Source organism: Olea europaea, chromosome 14 (genome assembly GCF_002742605.1).
Source record: "Olea europaea var. sylvestris chromosome 14, O_europaea_v1, whole genome shotgun sequence".
Classification (NCBI taxonomy): domain Eukaryota; kingdom Viridiplantae; phylum Streptophyta; class Magnoliopsida; order Lamiales; family Oleaceae; genus Olea; species Olea europaea.
In genome coordinates, this window is record NC_036250.1 from 1,414,440 (window position 1) to 1,428,194 (window position 13,755).

At 37.5% G+C, this 13,755-nt stretch overlaps 2 pseudogenes; one reads left to right on the plus strand and one right to left on the minus strand.

Annotated features, from left to right (window-relative positions):
- Window positions 1-7,831, plus strand: LOC111408720 (annotated as a pseudogene).
- Window positions 7,832-8,011: 180 nt separating this feature from the next.
- LOC111408721 overlaps window positions 8,012-13,755 on the minus strand; it is a 12,462-nt pseudogene continuing 6,718 nt past the window's right edge.

The window sequence follows — 13,755 nt, forward strand, 5'->3', positions numbered from 1 at the left end:
ACTTCTACTTCTCCTCCATTCACTTTACCAAACCCGGTTTGAAAAGGAGGAGCTACGTGCTTTGACTGATGAACATGCGTAAAATTCACATAAACCTGGCAAAATTATTTTCACGCTTCACATTAGTTCACGAGCCCATTCTTTTCACCATTTTGGCATTATGTATATTTCTCCCTGTGCATAATAAAAATAAATTATATTATTCAAAATCATCTCTCTCTCTCTCTCTAGTCTGTGAAGTGGTTATGAAGGGTAATCTTCGAAACATCCTGATTCCTTTCGCATTTGAATTCTATCCTTCTTGATTTGGTTTTAATAATTCTTGATCTTTATTGTTGAATTCAAATGGGTTCTCTTTATATGGTTGAAAAGAAACGATCTTTGAGGTTTTGGGACTGATTTTATTCTTTTATTTAATTCTGTCACGGCGGTTGGTTTTGGACTTCGAGCTCCATTTTTTCATGTTTTGCAATCTTGAATTAGGCTTTTAGTATTTTGATTATTTAATTTACATTTTTTGGATTTTGATCATTTAATTTACTGTTTGGGAATTTGAATTCTTGGTGGGTTTGGTTTTATTGCAAAAGAGGAAAGGAGCTATCCTATTTTTAGCATTGATTTTCAGTTCTATGTATTGGTTGCCTTTTACATTAATACTTGGCGGGTTTTGGCTCGCACCTGTTAATTTAAAGTTGATGATACTTGATTGATTGCAGTATATCAGTTGATTATGTTTCGGGTGATACACTCTCACAAAATAACACATTAATTGCAATTATACTGTCATTTCATTTTTTCCATTATCCTTTTAAATGCTGAATTTTGGTTGTGTGTGATTTTTTTTACTTATCTATAGTTTTTGTTTGGAGCGAGGGTGGTCTTTTGACCATATCCACAAAAGGGTATTGGTGAGACCAATCCCATGTTCAATTTTGGTATCATTATATATGCAAATGGTTATTTGTCTTCTTCAATGAATGTCATGATTTGAATTCTGTACACACAGTTCTGTTAGTCCTTTTTTTGTTGATACATGTGGTATTCAATTGACGACATGGTTTAATGGTTTCAAATCTGCATGTTTTTAGGAAATGGTAGTAAAAAATAGACAAATATGGCCAATGCTGCAGATATTGCTGTGAGGGCTACTAGTGATCTGCTGATTGGTCCAGACTGGGGAGTGAACTTAGAGCTAGGCGACTTAATAAATTCAGATCCTGTGTATTGTTTCATTTTCTTGACCGATGGAGTGCTATTTGTAGTTCATATCATTATTTTTAACCAAAGCTTGATTTATATGTTTCGTTTTAACGGCTCCAATTTTGGGTTCAGAAGGAACCAAAAAATTTCCCCAACCTTCCCACACCAGAGAAGAGTACTTTGAAAGAGGTTGTAGGTGGACAAAAGAATTTTTTTTTACTGTGTATCAAAATATTTGCTTTCAATCTCATTGTTTAGATTGGTAGTGGTTCTAATTCAAAATTGAACATAAGTGCCCGCTCTTGTTTTCTATCTCGTGACATTTTGTGAATTAGAAATCCCATACAAATGTGGGTCATTTAAAGATAATTTAGAACTGTGTGATTATATTGTTACAGATTTTTATTTTTTATTTTTTTCCGATTAAGTACTTTTTTTTTGTATTGATTTTTACTACATTGAGATAAGGTATAAAATATCACATTTATCACTCAAAGAATGTGACTTAAGTAAGTTATTTATCCACAGATTCCTAAAAGTAAATTGAATCTTATAAATTGTTTTGAACTGCAGGCAAGTGAATGATGCGCTAAAGATACTCAAGAAAAAATTGGGGAACAAAAACCCTAAAATACAGCTCCTTGCATTATTTGTAAGAATATCTGTCTATCCTTCTTTATTTTTGCAGACATGGCCATACAATTCTTTTCCTAATATGTTCAGCATGTTCAGCTGATGAAGTATATATGTGTAAGATTGCCGGAAATGTTTTAGGTGTCTGTAAGTAGACTTCAGGAAGTATATATGTGTGAGATTGTTTATAGAAACTTGGTTTTAACTGGAAGGAATAATTAGTTTCTGCAGTAGGTGCACGCGAAGGGAAGTTAGTGCCCAACTATAAAACTGGCGGTGGAAAATTCTGAAACCTTGATTGGGCACTCTTGGTTCTGCCTCCTTGAATTGGTAAACCATTTAGATGCATCGAGAAGGTATTTACAGTATTTCGAGATCCATCAATCTGTTTTAATTTGCCGGAATTTGTTTTTTATTTGGGAATCATTTATGGAAATTGAAAAGGATTGACGCACTATTTAGGCAAAAGACAGTGTTGTTCTTGGACGCTAACAAATCTGATGAGGTAGCAGTAGATTAAAAAATAAGTAAATAATGCGTGGATAATGATATGAAGTCTTAATCGTTACTAGAATTTCTTTGAATCATCAGTTGTAGAAGAAACAGCTACAAAAATTAATTTACTGTTACTATGGAATTGGTTCAGACTTACTATTATGTTATGATCTTTCTTAGTGGGATTGGATATGCTTATTTTCTTCTTTGGATTCCCCTTTCAAGTATTGTTCATGCCTTTATGGGCAATCTATTCGTGCATCTTCAACCATGCTCATGGCACATGTGGCAGCAAACCTTATCTTTTTATTGAGAAAACTTCTTTTTTTATTTGAAGACTGTCTTGAAGATTATCGAAAATATTTGCTGCTTTATTTTGATTCTGTACTTCAACATTTTTCATGACATTTTTACAATCAGCATTCACTTCTAGCTATTTAAGCTTGTGCTCCATATTTTAGCTGATTTATGATATATTCCAAGAATTGAAGTATAGCCTCGTAAGAATATTTTGCTTCAAAAATTTTATGATTCAGGTACTGGAGACTCTTAGCAAAAATTGTGGGGAGAATGGGTTTCAGCAGATTGTTGAACGGGATATATTACATGAAATGGTCAAAAGTGTAAAGAAGAAGGTGGTTTTTGCCTATTGATATCTTCATCTTTTTTGCCTGATTGAGATCCCAATATCTTTTACCTCTTCCTTGAATTATATTTCTGCAGCCGGATTTAAATGTGAGGGAGAATATTTTAATATTGATAGATACTTGGCAAGAAGCTTTAGGGGGACCTGGAGGAAGGTTTCCCCAGTACAATGCTGCCTACAATGAACTGAAGGTGGACGATATTTCTTTACTTCTCTCTCTTTCAATATTTTTTTTTCTGACTTAATCTATCATGTTCTTCTTTATAGGGAGTAAATTGATGCTTATGAAATCCGTCTTACTTAAGAGTCATCTCTATTTACTCAAATTAGATTGATGCTTCATGTTTAAGCTAGAGCTATATAACTCATTGAATCCCCTTATATCAAAATATTGACAGTCTGCTGGTGTGGAATTTCCACCAAGAGAGGAAAATAGCTTACCATTGTTCACCCCACCACAAATGCATCCAGTAGCTGACCCTGCGTCTGCATATGAAGAAGCTGCTGTTCAGGCATCTCTTCGGTCTGATGCTTCTGGACTGAGGTACATCACATCCTACTCTGAAGCTTTTTAAATTTTAACTGTTAATTTTTGTTCAGTTGTAAGGAGATTCCTAAACTTGCCAGATATCGAACAAACAGCAGTTTTTTCTGTTTGGTCATTTTATGATTTTGTGTGTTAGATGTTGATGAAAATTGGACCTTCTTGAACTTTGTTACTCTATTGCTTAATACAGCTTGCCAGACATTCAAAATGCTCAGGGACTTGCAGATGTTTTATTTGAAATGCTTGTGCCTTAAACCCACATGATCGTCAGGTTATTACTTATTTTATCTATTATTTCATTTCCATTTCTTTTGGATAACTTACTTTCTTCACACTTTAATGAAAAGAGTTAATTCTAAAAGTAACTCCAATCCTACGGTCAAAATATAAATTAAAGCATATTTGGCTAAGCTCAAAAGGAGCAGCATCTTTGGGTGCTTAAGCTACTTTTGAGCTTAGCCAAATATGCTCTTATATATATATATATATATATATAAAAGTTGTTTTTGAATTTGTAATTCTACACATTTATCTTCTAGACATCTTATTACATGTTGTATTCTTTGTCCTATGCTTCATTGTTTTTCTGGTTCTTCTTTTACTGATGCTCAAAATTGGGGGGGGGGGGGGAGGCTGTTTTGTTACTGCTGTTTGTTTGATGTTGTTGATAACTTTTAGTTTTTAATAACTTTAATTCTACTCAGTACTCTCCTTAGTTTTCTATAAATCTTTTCTTAGAATCATATATAAATCCCCCCCCTTTTTTTCCACCATCTATGACATATAAACTTGAACCTGATTTCTTTTTATAAGGTTACCCGTGGCACTCCCTTATAAAATTTTTAGATTAATTTATCCCTTTCCCCAACATCTCTAGAAAATATCAAAAGGCTCACTTCGGCCAAAAGTTTTCATTTATCTAGGTCACTCAAGATTAACCTAAAAACAGTATGGCTTTTAGAAATCAAGTTATACTTTTATTATATGTATAGGATGAAATGAGAAATATAACAAATATTTATTTCAAGAAAAACATGAATATAAAAATAAAGAAGTAAAATATAATTCAGGGATTTATAAATTCATTTTTAAAAGATTTACAACTAAAAATTTCCCTTTCGGAAAGTCCCTAAAGTTCTAAAATAAATTTAAAGAAAACAAAAGTACCTTAAAATATTCACAAGGATTTCAGTTATACAATAGTTTTTGGATTAAGAATTTTTCTGGAGGAGAGGTTTCAAAAGTTTTTTTAGATAGTAGAGAGTACACAGGTTGTAAACTTCTGTCTCAACCAAATGAAACTGTCTCTTTAAATAGAAAAATTCTTGGGAGCAAAAAGTCTAAACTACCCTTAGTGGGAAAGGCACTCACTTCACCGAGTAGCTTTTGGCCAATCAAAAATCTAACAAGTGTTTAAAATTTATAGTGGGAATATTTCTTTTCAAAAAGTTTCGACATCTTTTCTAATAATGAAAACTTAGTCAAAAAGTCTGCAATCTATTGATAAAAAGTTTTCAGCTTTTTCTTCTTTTCTTCCATCAAGACTTGTTTTGTTCTGCATTATTGAGAATCTTATCATGTATCAAGATTATGGCGTGCCACTGATGAAAATGGCATTCCACTGTCTGAATTATTGTATCCTTCGCTCTGTGGATCTTCATCTTCTTCTGAAAATCTGAATGATGAGTTTCATCTTTTTCTTTTGATCTGGACATTCTGCAATTTCTTTTTCTTCTTCACGATTCTTTTTTAGAATTATCTCAAATGCTTGATTTACTGCTTCTTTAATTTGTTCTTTTAATCTTTCGTCATTTTTCTTCTTAATCTTTTTCTTCCTTTTTGATGAAATTCCTTCTTCTCTTTTGGATTGTTTCTGAAATTCTTCAATTTTTTCAAAAATCTTTTCTAAAGAAACAGTGTCTTGATTAGGGTCTTGTGATTCTTGAAAAAATAAACAATCTTGACTATCTTGGGCAACCATTTTTTCCTTTCCTTTATTAGACTGAATTTCTTGGGCTTGTGAAAGATCTGGGTTATTTGAAAAATGTTTTGGTGAAAAATACTCTGGTGGACTATATTTAACTAAGTAATCAAAATTTTCGCTGGGCTGTCCTAAAAGATCCCAAATCTCTTTACCCTTTTCTGTAGCAGATTTATCAGTTTGCTGAGTCTGATTATCTAATTTAGTAGAGGAATCAATAGTCCTTTGAGTCTGTTGGGCTTTTGATAAGTCCACAACATTTAACGGATTTGATAAGTCTTATTAATTGGGTGGATCCATCTTTATTGGGATTAAGGCTTCTTTTTGTGCAGAGATGAGGATCTTCAATCTAAGGGATTAGCTTTGAATGATAATTTGCAGCGAGTTCTTTGTCAGCATGATGAAATTGCCGGTGAAAAGCCTGCAGTTTCAGTGGCGACTATACAGACTCCAGTTGCACCTCTTATGAATGTGAATCATGAGGATGATGAGTCTGAAGATGATTTTTCTCAGTTAGCACACAGGTAACCTTAATTTAAAATAAAATAAACCCCACCTTTTTCTTTAGAAAATTAAGTTCTTCATTTTGACACTAAGATTGGAGATACTAATAAAAAATGTAAATTTTTTTTTTCCTGAACATATTTGGAGAATTAGAAGTACTTTTTAAAACTTAGCCAGACACACTGCATTCTGTTCTGTAGAATGCGTAAATGTGTCTACTCCAATGTGATACAAAATTAAGGCAAAACATTGCTTAGATGATATGCTCATAACTCCCTTTGCTCTGTTGCTTTACTTTGGCTTTCTAGTTTATTGAGCATTGCAGTCTCAAGTTAGTAGTTTCTCTCCTCCTGCTTACTTTCTAAATCCCTCCTTGACTCAAATTCATCCAAGTTTCCTAGATTTTCTTTACTAAGGTATTTCGAGAGGAATCAAAAGCATTGAACAATTGAATATGAGGTGCCATTTCCTTCTCATGATGATACCCACCTTCGTCTAAACTATCCGAGATTGAAGTGACCCTAATATAATTGGAAAATTAGTTTAAAAGTTTTCAAACGAATATCCATGCGTATCATTTTTCAAATAGATACTCAGTAATGAAACTGGTAAGAAGATTAGTGATGCATAGTGACTTTCAGTGGCCTTTTTAAATTTTGAGTCTAACTTGAGTTGACACAAATCCATCAATAGTAAGGGGTTACTTTTATCAATTTAAGCTGGTTAGTTCTCTTGCGTATATTTTGTAATTAAGAATGTATCAGTGGAGTAACATCTGGGTTACTTTTATTATCTTTTTGTTTCCAAATATATTAGGATAACTTACTTTTTTCCCTTGAAAATGAAAAGGCTGCTTATTTTAAAGCAACTCATTTCTAACTGCAAAAAAAGTAACTTATTTTCAATTTTAACTGATATAATCTCTCACATAATTGCAGATCATCAAGGGATACAATGCAAGGACAAGGGCAGAAGTCAGTAGTTACTAAGAGCGAATCCGTGCAGATCAGCCGCACTCTTCCTCCTCCATTAAGGAAACCAACTAGTGCGGACTCGGGAATGGTTGATTATCTCAGTTGCGATGTTTACAAGACAGCAATTTTCAGGAGCATTGGGATCTATACATACTGTTGTCCCAGACAATTCGAACAACCGTAATCCGGTACCCCCCCAGTCCGACGCTATCTTCTAACCCGCCTGATGATTTCATCAATCCCACAGCATCAATGTTGGCACCAAAACCTGCTTCTGAAGAGCCTGCTACTACAAGCAAATCTGTCGACCAATTGCCTCCTGCTCCTTGAAATGTTCCGTCCCAAAATTTCATCCCACCTCCACCTTCTAGGTACAGCCAAAGACAGTGGTTTCTTGAGGAACAGCATGTTGAGGGTGGTGGCCTGGCTAATTCGAGTAATGGGTCGGGTTCTTATGATAGCTTAGCTGGACAAACCCAGAATCTCTCAATCAAATCACCAGCCTCCTCCAAACAAGAAAAACCAGAAGATGCCATTTTTAAAGATCTGCTTGATTTTGCAAAAGCCAAGTCATCATCACTAAAAACTAATAGTCCATTAAGAAGCGAGTAGTCGGTGTAGATAATCTCTAGTCAGCACAGAGTAAGCCTTGATTTCTCAATTATTTCGTTTTTTGTTGAACACCGTGAAGACTTGAGAAATAAATGTCTGGTTTTTCGATATCAATTGCCAACATTATGTTTCATGACTTGGATTCTCTGTCCTGTATAATTAGTCCATGTTGTAGCTGTGATAAACACCTTCCTGGATACTCTATTTGCAAATATATATTGTTTTATTTTTCCATTGCATATGATACTCTTGATCTAATGTTGATCATGTGCATTAATTTTGTTTGAAAATTGAATTCTTGTTATATAATTTGGTTAATCATGTTTAGTACTTTTATTTCAGTGGATCATTTATATCTGCAATTGAAGTCTCATTCAATAAAATGCGTACAATTTTTGCATATGCATATTTGATTATACTAATTTCAGATAGTGCAGAATGGCTCATTCAGGTTGATCACGTTGCACACCAAAATCCGTTCTGAAATGAATAGCTGTCTAGATTTTACAAGAATGGTCAGTCAAAAAATCCAGAATAAATCTTAAAGGATGCAAAAGAATCAGTTGTCCTTAAATCAATTCTTGTCTGTACCAAACATTGAGAATTTGGATTCAAATGTGGCTGATAAATCTCCTTTGAATGCTTTTACTGCCTTCCAGTATTGCATAAAATTTAAAAAGGAAGGCAACAAATGCTTGGAAGATAGCTTTTGGAATTCCCCAGGTTTCTGGAGCCCCAGAAATTTCTTTGCTTGCAGATAAAAATCCATTAATCTTATCTTCTCTCTGGAAAATAAACTCGATTCATTAAAGCCTCGTCGTGAACAATGTCTAGTATATTTACGAAGAACTATGAAATGGGAGCCGATTAATGAGATAAACGAGCAGCATCCTTGAGAGGCCCCCAGCATTCTACGCGATTGTATTTCTTTGAGCTCGAATGAAAAAAGACCCGAACTAGCACATCCATTAGTTCTTGATGCTCTCTGAAAAGATCTGAATCTCCATACAGCACAGCCTCAAGTACCTCAAAAGTTTTAAATCGTGTTAAAAATAATTTTGCAGAACGTTTTAGAGCAAGATTACACGGCAACTCACATTTCTTTGACTGAATGTAGATCTTGAGGTTGTCATTTAACATGATACAAGATGAACTTACCAAAGGCAATTCCTTGGAAAATATGTAGTATCTAAATTCTGCAGCCAGGTCTAGAAATCGATTTGGTCCGCTCACATAACAATGGACGTCGACAGGGGCGGACCCACATGGGGTCATGTGGGGTCAAATGACCCCACAGTTTGGCTGTAAAGTCACAATGGGAGAGGGTGTATGTTCTAGGCATAATTCTTATGTTCCTATCAGATTCTTCTCCCATGAATACAACTTTCAACTTCGAAGCTTCAAATCTTGCTGGAGGACCCAAAAGTCTTGCAGCTTATCAAGAGATATACACAAGAATCTCAGCAGGTTTAACTTTAACAGCACGAAAAATTTATGGATTCAGAAGTCGTAAAGAAAGATTGTAGAAAATATAAGAATATGAACTTAGGAATAAAAGAGAATCTGTGATCCGAAATTTTGAGAGAAAATAGCCTAACGTATGGTCTGGTCTTATTTGGGTATCCATTTATCGCACACTTGAGAAAAAGAAGTTAAAATCTCATTTATTGTACATTCGAATTGTCCGAACCAAACACACTCTAAAGTTTTAACTAGTGTTCTAAAAAGAAACATCTAGGCGAAGCAGGCTCAAAATGCCCCGCCTCATGCTTTTTCGAGCCTTTTTTTTTTTTTTACACTTTTTTTGCTGTAATTGTTAAATAATTTTTAGATTGATTTAAAAATTTTAAATAGTATTAAAATAAGAAAACATTTTTTTGAAGGCCTAGGCTCCCTAGCCCGACGCCTCGCCAGCTTTAGCTTCATAGAACACTGATTTTTACAAGTTATTTGTACACAAAATTACAGTCGATGAAGTTTCTCCCAACAAATAAGCAATACTCGAGCTAAATGTTGGTTTGAAGGAACATCTAACAAAAGTAAACGGTCTAAAGATCCTTCATTTTAAGCTACTAACGAATTGCCCTCATTGTAACTTTGCAATATTAAGAAAAAGACTTTACTTGATGGCACAACAAACAAGATGTTAATAACATTAAGTACATTTTGATAAACACTATAGGATCCACGCTATCTAATGCTCCCTACTGAACACACCAAAACAGTGAAAACCAAGAATGGCGCGTCTAATACCAAACGAGATATTAGCTTCTTTATTCTTTCATCGTCGAACAAGCGAAAAATGTACTTACAGAGAAAAAGAAGAACCTGGAAACCAAAGGTATTGTAAGATTGTCTTCTGTCAAGCAAATCAGCAGGTGGTGAAAGCTTGACTTTGCACTTATAAATGTAAGAAAGATCCCTTTGAGGAGATGGTGAATGAAAGGCGGTGATTCAACACCCTTCTGTTTACCCGGTAATGTTTGGCGTTTCCACCACTCCGTCAAGTATGCAAGACTTGAAAAATGAAGGCGGGGCTTTCTCCCCCGTTTTACCTCCGGCGTAAGAATTAGTTTTCAGACTTGGAAAGAATATATTTGAAAATCAGATGGCTAAAAACGAGAATGGGAGGTCAAAAAAAATCATCCCTTACCTGTGTCTCATCCGGGGGTATTTATAGATATTAGGCACTAGGTAACCGCTGGGCGGTTGTGGTGCCACGTGTCCCACGATGGTATTCCCACTGCACCCACGTTCTGAGTGATGAGTCCTTAACTTCCCGTCTGAAGATTGTACCTGTATCAGCGGCCATGTAACCTTGTCGATTCATTAAAGGTTTTATGGCTAAGTGTTTGGACAAGGGATATCATTCCCGTTGAGGATTTCGCTTAGTGGTAGAATGATTTCTTGGGATAGCGGTAGAGCACCCTTTGGGGGTTGTGGTAGAGCGCTCCCTAGATGTAGTGGTAGAGCGCTCCCTGGGTGTAATGGTAGAACGCCCTTTGGGGGTCGTGGTAGAGCGCTCCCTGGGTATAATGGTAGAACGCCCTTTGGGGGTCGTGGTAGAGCGCTCCCTAGATGTAGTGGTAGAGCGCTCCCTGGGTGTAATGGTAGAACGCCCTATGAGGGTCGATGGCCTTGCATCGGTGTGCTGTGATCTGCCTTGCTTGTCCTTGAGGGTGTCTACTTCTACCAACCTATATCATTAGCCCCTCTATCCCTTGTCGATGTTTTCGGCAAGGGGTAGCAATTTTAGGTTGGTTTGAAATTTTTTTATTTTTTTATTTTTTTTTATTTTTTTAATAAAGAGAAAGGAATAGTTCGTATTAGCGAATCGAACTATATAAACACGATCGAGTGGCAATTCTACTGTACCCATGGATCCTCACTAATGGCTTTAATATTGGAGGGAGATTTCCCTCCAATTCCCCCCCAAAAAGTTTGAATTCTAGTGTTATAAAAGGGGGGTAATTCTCATTCTAGAAAATCACTTTCATTTTCTCTCAACCTCCTAGACTTCCTCTCTTCTAAGGTAATTTCCTCTCCTTATTTAAATCCAAGGTATTGCTTTAAATTTCTTCTCTTCATCATTTTTGTGGTCATGTATAAAACTATCCTTTCTTCTCCTTCCAATGAAAAAAGTGATGGGGGGTGTAGTGATTCGACCGGACCTTCGTCGGAGGGTGCCGGAGGGAGTCCGACCGACCCACGGGGGGGTCAGCCGTCGGCCAGCGGGGCTGGTTGCTCGACCAGCCCCGCTGGTCGACCAGCCAAGAGGGGCTGGTCGATGCTGGTCGACCTACGGCCAGCCCGAAGGCTGGCCATCTCCCGCCATCCATTAATTCTCGTGGTTTGTTCGATCCTTCGATCCGCCCTTGTAGTGACTCGCCCCCTTCATCCGGAAAATCCCTTTATGATAGTGATAGTGAAACTCATTCAATTGACTCTCAGCCATTTGTTCCAAATCTCCCAAAGAGACACATTGGTTCTTCTAAATCTCCAGGCCAAAATTTGGAAATCGGGCGTGACCCAGCCGGTGAGGTTGTCCCCCTAGATAGCCCAAAAAGTTATAGTCTCTACAATTCGCCACTTAAGTTAGAAAAATGTCTAGGAAAGTATGACCGGGTTGATGATTACGTCTATAGAGCCCCTGGTCCTAAAGAAAGGCTCCCCGGGTCCGACCCCCGTGAGATAGCCATGTACAAGGATGTTATGGACGGAGGTTTTCGGTTCCCCGTTCATCCCTTTTTTGTGTCGATTTTCAACGAGTTCCACCTTACTCCTAGTCAAATTAATCCTAATGCATGGAGAAAAGCGTTATATTTTCTGTATGTTTGTCTCAAAAAGGGAATTTCACCTTCCATGGATCTTTTCAAGTGTGTCTTCGAAATGCATGAGCTAGTTCAATGTAATGCCTTTGTTTATTTTACCACTAGGGTACCTATGCAATTCCCTAAGTTTAGGAATTCGAATAGCGGATGGAAGTCCCGATTTTTCTTCGTCCGGCCTTCAAAGGGTCAGTTTTCTTTTAACACAAACTGGCGACACCCCTAAATTCGTCTCTTCAATAGCCAAGTAGAAGCTACTCCCTTTCTAGAAGCTCAAATCCAAGACTTGGTTGATGTTCCGCCCTTTGCACCTGACTTAGGGTCAGTTCTAACCATGAAGAACATGTTGAAAGTGGGGATGAGTCGTCCAATCGGTAGGTCGTTTATGTTGTTTTTCTTTTTCTTTTTTTTTATATCATGCACACACGTTCATTTATTATTTTTGCCTTTAGCTCGTCGAGACTAATGAGTTTGGATGTTTGTTTCAGGTATGGACTTTGATCTTGATGAGGTATTGAGAACTCTGCAAGGAAGAGATGAGGGCCTTACCCTCGTTGATGGTAAGCTTTCATATTCACCCCCACCCTCTCTTCCCCCCCCTCTCTCTTTTTTTTGTACTCTACCTTGTGAGTTTAACTGATTTCAACTTACATGTGCAGGGGCCGAGCTTGATCTGGAAGGAGTCATGGACTCCATGCCTGACCAGGGGCAGGAGGGTGAGGTGGATCCTTTGCCTATCCCTTCAAAGAGAAGGAGGGGGGCCAACCTTGGGAGAAAGTCTCAGACGATCAACGAGACTTCTCAGCCTTTAGATGAGCCTCATGATGTGGTTCCAGCTCCTAGGCCGGGAGCTCCTAGTCGTGCGCGATGTGAGCGCGAGGACTCGCTTCCTGGCTTTGGGTTTCCTCCCACCCGGGGCTATCATGAGATGGGGGTGCTTAAGTCGTTGGTGACCCCTGCTCGATCCAGAGCGATTGCAGGGCGCAGCGCAGATGACATAGAAAGGGCTGCGGCTGTTTACCTTCAGAGGGTATGTTTCTCATTTCGAGATTTTTTTTTCATGTTGGATCTCGCCTTTTAAGTTAGACTTTAACTCGTGGTTTCACTCTTTTTCCCCTTATACATTTTTTTTTAGGTGGTGGCCCTCCAGACCGGACTCGCTGAGTCGAATCGCTGCCTAGTCTCAGAGCTGAAAACTCTTACTGAAGAGAAGAAAAAGGAGGCTCATCACCACAAGAAGAAAATATCCTTCTTGAGGAAATCTCTGGAGATGTCGGACGCTCGAGCTCGTGAGCAAGAGACGGAGATCGACAACCTACGCTCTATTTTGGCTCGTGCTCCTGAAGAGGCGGTTGAGAGGTATAAGGCCTCAGATGAGTACGTTGGAGATCTAAAGGCGGCTGTGGATCAGTATAAGACATCGTCCGATTATGCTAAGGCTTTGAACTCTTACGGGGGGGAAGGCGATGTCAACATCAATTAAGCTCTCCAAGGAGTGGATTATGGCCGAACATCCTTCTATAGACCCCTCCGTCTTGGATAGATTTCTCGCACAGCGCAAGGGGAAGGAGAGCGTAGCTCAGTCATCCAGATCACTCGGTCGTTCATCACAAGGTGATAGTGGGGATGTCTCCCCTTCGAGCTGAAGCATTTCTTAGTTGTTGTTTTCCTTGCTAGTTTTTCCTTTTTAGTGTTTACTTTTGCTTAGCCTTGTTATCTCCTACTTGCTCAGGATGTGGGCAAGAATTCTTCGAATGTATAAACACATCTTTCATTCGATATTATTGGCGCTGGATGCGTGGTTCCTTTAAAATGTCGTCTCTCATGTTATTTTT